Genomic DNA, 6339 nt, shown 5'->3' with positions numbered 1-6339 from the left:
TGTAGTATCTCTGATCCTTCTCTGAAGTCCTCGTTTATTCTTGTCTCCTACTGGGACATCTGCTTCATTTCTCACTCTCTTGTCTAGACCCTGAAGGAAGCTGCTCAGCCTGATGTTCACCATCTCCCTGCTGGGCAGAGCCCCTAATGCCTGTGGATCTCCAAGCCCACCCAAGAGTGGCTGCCCTTGGCCAGGTCCTCACTCTCAGAATAAGGTCACTGGGGTTCCTGGAGTAGGGAGCTGGGCGCAAGTCAGACAGCCAAGGCCAGGACGCAAGCAGTGCAAGACGGTTTAAGATCCTTTGAATTTTACACGGATTACTTGTAATTATAAAAAATTATAAAAATGGATTTAGAGACAAATTAAAAGTATAGATAAGAAAAAGAGCTTAACATCCTAACCACCATGAACACCTTGACAAGTATCCTGGTGTCGTTTCTTCCCTTAGATGCTCATCCTTTCTAGGAACATGCTATTCACCACACATATGGTTCTATATTTTTGTTTTTCTCACTTAACCATATTTTATTTACATTATTCTATGTCATATATATAGAGAGATTGATATTTAACTATCGGATAGTATTCCATTTTATGGATAGACTATAATTTATTTAACCACTTTTCTATTCTTGGATACTTAGACTGTATCCAGTTTTGATATTATAAAAAAAATGCTGAAGGAAGGGTTTTTATATAAATTCATGATTGCTTTCTTAGACTGAATTTCTAGAAGCAGAATTTCTGGGTTAAAGGGCATAAGTATTTAAAATATAATAACAGCTACCATTTATCGTACACCAATCACTGTAGCTGTAACACTCATGACACATTTCTGAAGTAGATGCCTTTATTATACCATTTCACAGACAAGGACACGTGCACTGAAGCATTAAATAGCCTGCCCAGAATCCCATGGTGATAAGTGGCAGATCTGGGATTTGAATGTGGGAACTCTAGTTCAGAGCCCTTGTGGATGGTATTGCCTTCCTGGTTAAGACAAACCGCTATTATAATAAATTCAAGTGTATAGTCTGGACATGCAGGATTTTAGACAGAGGAAGTATTGGGGAGATTCATGTAAGCTGGGAGAGTGGGAAGAAATTTTTAGCAAGGTGGGACCTGTTAGGGCCTTGAAGGAAGGGTGGCCTGCCCTGAGCAGGCCTCTAACCCAAAGGGCCACGTGCCGCCAGTGCACAGGCCATGTGGTGCTGGTGGACACATTCATGTACTTAGCAAAGGCCACTGCGTGGGCCTCTAGTTAACAATGATGTCCCCTACTGCTGACTTTGGATGCAGCTGAGATGCTACGCTCTTAGATTTCATCTCTGTGGATAGGAGCCCTATGGTCGGCCCTTCAAAGGTAGGATTTGCTTGCCGCCCTCTTGAGCCCAGCTGGTAGCTCCTTGGCTGAGAAAACGTTGCCTTTACTTGTGACAAGTCTGGCATTTTGGCTGGGGAGATTGCTGATGTGTCTCAATAACCTGTGTTTCTGGAAAATTACTAACCTGTACCTAAATATTATAAAAGCCCACTCTTAAAGTCTCAACATTAGGTTTAAAGTTCTCTCTATGGTGATAGGAGGGATAAGAATGGGCTGATGGGGGCCATCAGTGACTGTCAAAGAGCAGCCTGGGCAGGGAGGCTGGGCTGTGGCCGCTGTCTGGTGCTGGCATAACACGACAGGCAGGTGTGCTGGTCCATTTTGCGTTGCTATAATGGAAACACCTGGGGCTGGGCAATTCATAAAGAAGAGAGGTGTATTTGGCTCATGGTTCTACAGACTGTACAAGAAGCATCATGTCCGCGTCTGCATCTGGTGAGGGCTTCAGGGAACTTCTGATTAAGGGGGATGGGAAGGGGGAGCAGGTGTGTCACATGGCAAGAAAAGGAGCAAGAGAAGGAGGAGGTGGTGCCAGGCTCTTGCGTGAACGAATACAGCAAGACTCACTCTTTATCGTGGGGAGGGCACCAAGACATTCATGGGGTATCTGCCTCTGTGACCCAAACACCTCCCACCAGACCCCAATACTGGGGCTTGAATTTCAGCATGAGACTTGGAGGGGTCAAACTTCCAAACGCTATCAGCAGGTGTGTGCTGGGAGGGTAACACTTCGGTTCTCCAGCCATCTGCAGCAGCAGGACCAGGTGTAACCCAGAAAAGCAAACGTGTCCTTCCACCTATCGACAGCTCATGATGATATGAAAACTTCACCTGAAAGCTCCGGCCTCCTCACAGGTGCAGGGACCCCCTGTTCCCAGTTAGATTTGTTACGAATTAAGAGTTAAGAAGCCAATTGATCTGACACATAGCTGTCCAATGAGTCGGAGTATGTAAAAGACCATTGCTGGGAAACCCAGGAATGTATACAGCCACTTAGAGAGTACTAAGAGCTTGACATTGAGAATTCTACCTCCTTCATCTGTTTTGCTCCTTTTTAGATCTCTAAGATATTTATGCAGATAAAATCTAAAATCCTAGCTCTCTGGGAGGCCGAGGTGGGCGGATCCTTTGAGCTCAGGAGTTCGAAAACAACCTGAGCAAGAGTGAGACCTCATCTTTACTATAAATAGAAAGAAATTAATTGGCCAACTAACGTATATATAGAAAAAATTAGCCGGGCATGGTGTCACATGCCGGTAGTCCCAGCTACTCGGGAGGCTGAGGCAGAAGGATTGCTTGAGCCCAGGAGTTTGAGGTTGCTGTGAGCCAGGCTGACGCCACGGGACTCACTTTGGCCTGGGCAACAAAGTGAGACTCTGTCTCAAAAAAAAAAAAAAAAATCTAAAATTATTTTACATTTGCAAACATATACTGAGAACACATCCAATGCATTCTCTTTGCTTTTCATCAGTTTTCTAGAACAAAGATCCTCTCACTTGTGTGGACAAGGAGGCTAGGAAGGCAGCATCCCCAGAGAAAACACCCTGTCCTGTGTGTATTGGTGTGCCAGTCACCCTGCATTCTACCAGGATCTTCACACGGCTGTGCTTTCTCAGGCAGGTAGTTCCTGAGTTCTGCAGGGGGCATTGTTAGGGCGCCTCCCCCGCAGGCAGGTGCCCAGCCCTTCCCGGGGCTGTCCCACTCAGCATCCCCTCCTTGATGGGGCCCCTGTGTGCCAAGGAAAGGCCAGGAAACTCCGGCTTGCAGAGGGTAGGTCTTGATGAATTTATACCAATCAGAGTGACTTTGTTCCTCTTGCCTGAACATGTGGTGCAATTCTGGTCAATATGAAATAGAAGAAGTCTCCTAAGGGGTTCTAAGAAAGATTACTTCCTTCCTAAAAAGAGACACAGGAACTTTTTTTTTATTTGATATTTTTGTGTTTTCATGTGATACGACAGTGGCTGCTCTTCTATAACCATAAGTTTAATAACCCGAGGGCAAGCCAATAGACTTGTGCCAATGGCAAAGCAGAAGAGTGGAGGGAAGCCGGATTCTTGATGCTCTGGCTAACCTGAGAGCCATCCTATCACATCTGAGCGGGGCTTTCTCTTATGTGGAATAAGAAATTTTCCTTATGTCGGGCTCTCTGAGTTGGGATTTTCCATTACTTGCAGCCAAAAACACTCTTACTAATACAATTCCCCAACGTTTTCACATCCCAAGTTTCTGATCCACACTAGTGGGCTTAGCATCCAGCGTCTCCTCCTTGTTCAGGGGAAAACATTCCAAAAGGCATCCTGGGGATGAATACTAATTAAATAAGTTTTGCCATACCGTGGAGGTGAAACAGAGGGAAGTTGATTCACACACACTCCCACATCAGACAAACTAGTTCTCAGGACTGTTGCCAATGATTATATAGCCAGACGTTTTAAAATCAGGTCTCTGGGCTCTAACCTTGCAATGTTGGTTGTAAGCCTTTAAGAATTATAATCTTCGGCATACCACATTGTTTCTGGGCACCTGCTCTGCGGGGGGGCAGGCGGGGGGTGCCTGGAAGTTGCCAGTAAATTTCACAACCAGTTCATTACAACAACAAGTCGAGTTTCAGTTCAAGACAGGATTAGTAACAAAAGATGGCAAGTGGATGATTAGGCTCTAAAGCTCACAAAACCAGAAAATCAGTGTCACTGAAGGGCAGACAATGCTATTTGGCATAAGAAATGACCTAAGCTTTCGTCCAAAACAGTGATGAAATTTTGAAAGCAAACTCCCATGACATAATTAATTTTTGTTTACTTTCACGCCTCCTTATCTTCTTTATATTTAATTCACATAGAACCTGGACATCTAATACAATGTTATCTTCCGACTATAAGATCAAGACATGTCACCTAATTTAGTGTTTAGTAAAAGGACCCAGAAGCAGCCCATTATTCTAAAGGGTTCCAAAAATCTAGTCCATGTACCCATGGCCAGGAGGGTGGCAAGAGGTCATTTCACTTTAGAAGGCAGCTATGTCCGTGGCTTTTGTGGATCAGGAGCCGGGAAGTTCCCAGAATGTCTCAGACTATCCTCTCTTAGCCCATATGACCTAGGATTAGATAAGAACAAATGTAATTTATTATAATATCACAGACCCTGCCAAAAGCCACTGGCAGGCAAGGGCTGGGGCTTGTGTATGGTAAGGAAGTTGGGCGGACATACCCTTTTCAGGGGTTGAAGAGAAAAGACTGATCTGGGTGAGGCAGGGGCTCAGAGTTGCTGTGATTTGAACATTGAGCAAAGGAATATGACTTTGTTTTCAAATCAAAAGCTGGTGCCCTGGGTATTCTACTTGCCCCTTTAGATCAATTTTCCTCCCTCTGCCCCATCTTCCGGGCCCCAGCACACTGAGGATCTGCATCAACAGGCTCCCTTGACCGCTGCCCTCTGGTTGGGTTCGGCCAAGGGTGGCCCTGGCAGGAGACTGAACACTGAAGGAGAGTGAATTCGGGTCTTTCTTGAGGGCCACAGGCGGCTACGGCTCCATTCTTCTCTCTAGGGCTCAGCTTCTGTCGGGCAACCCTCCCTTGCAGTTATAGTCTTTCGGGATTCTGGGAACCTCTGCAGGGTCACCCAGGTGGTAACCGTGTCCCACAGTTGCTAGTTCCTGGGAGCTTCTCATCCCTTACTGGTTTCCTCAATCTCTTCTCACCTTAGTAATGGCCCCCTCGTTAACCTCTGCTCAAGTGCCCCTCTCGCAGGTTCTCTGGCCTCCTGCCGACCCCTGACTGTTGGTTCAACGTCAGATGTCCAGGGAACATAAATGCATTGAGCAAGCAAAGAAAATAGACTTAATTTATAGGGGAACTTATTCTTTCTTTAATTGTTTTAAATGTGAGCTCTTATTTCACAAATGTTTTAACTAAAACTGATGTCATTTCTTAATCCGAATAGCCCTGCCTGTCCCTAACTCCTAAGTGGCACTTGCTGAGCTCCTACAAATCTATGATTTCCAAACCACTTGCTATCCTCTCCTCCCCCGTATGAAATGTTAGAAATTGCTGACTCTTTAACATGGAAGTCTGAAAAAAAAAAAAAGTCATTAGCTTAGGCTGCTGGATGTGAAACCATGAAGATAATAAATACATAAGTGGCACCTGTCTCCCTAGAGGGCATCAACAGTGCAGCTTGTAATATTTAGGCTCCTGGGGGTCAAAGATGGATAATACACACTCTCTAAAGAATTGAAGGCGTGGTAGAGGCGTCCTACCCATGGCAAGGGACAGGAGAGGACAGCGAGGTGGAAATGGTGGATGCGCAGGAGCTCAGCAAGGGCCGCTGAGGAATTAAGGATGCGTGGGCAGATGGGATTGAAAAATGGCAAAGGTTTTTAGACAAAATGACATGAAATGAGACCTCATATTTTACATGCACACACACGGAGTTTAAAAGTAGAAGCAGGTGGGGTTGGGGTTGGGGTCGGGGAAAGTGTGGACTCACAGACCCATCCTTTCAGCACATGTGCGCTAAGTGCCAACGTGGGATTCCGAACTGATCTCGCAAGTGCACAGAGGAGCACTGGGCCCGACCTGGTGTTTGGGAAGATTTCCAGAGAAAGTGACACCTGGGCTGACCTTTGGCGAAAGTTAAAGAAAAGAGGGCATTAAGAAAAGGAGGACACATAGGAAAACAGTGACAGCAAAGGCACCGAAGTGTGGAACAAGTCAGTGCATGTGACAATTAAATGTAGTTTTGTACCCAGGACAGAAGGCGACTTGCAGGGCCAGGCAAGGCCTTAGACCTACCACCGGGCCCTTTGTTTATTCTTCTTATTCCTGCTGCTTCCCTATGGCCTAGAACAGGTTCCAGCAGTGAGCAAAGAGCCTTCCCAGATTGCCTTAGGCAGAAAGCAGGGCGCACTCTGGAAGGGGCATTCCTGAAGTCGCCTTTACCAAGGGGCATTCCTG

This window comes from Microcebus murinus, chromosome 2 (genome assembly GCF_040939455.1).
Source record: "Microcebus murinus isolate Inina chromosome 2, M.murinus_Inina_mat1.0, whole genome shotgun sequence".
Classification (NCBI taxonomy): domain Eukaryota; kingdom Metazoa; phylum Chordata; class Mammalia; order Primates; family Cheirogaleidae; genus Microcebus; species Microcebus murinus.
This window is presented reverse-complemented; position numbering follows the sequence as displayed.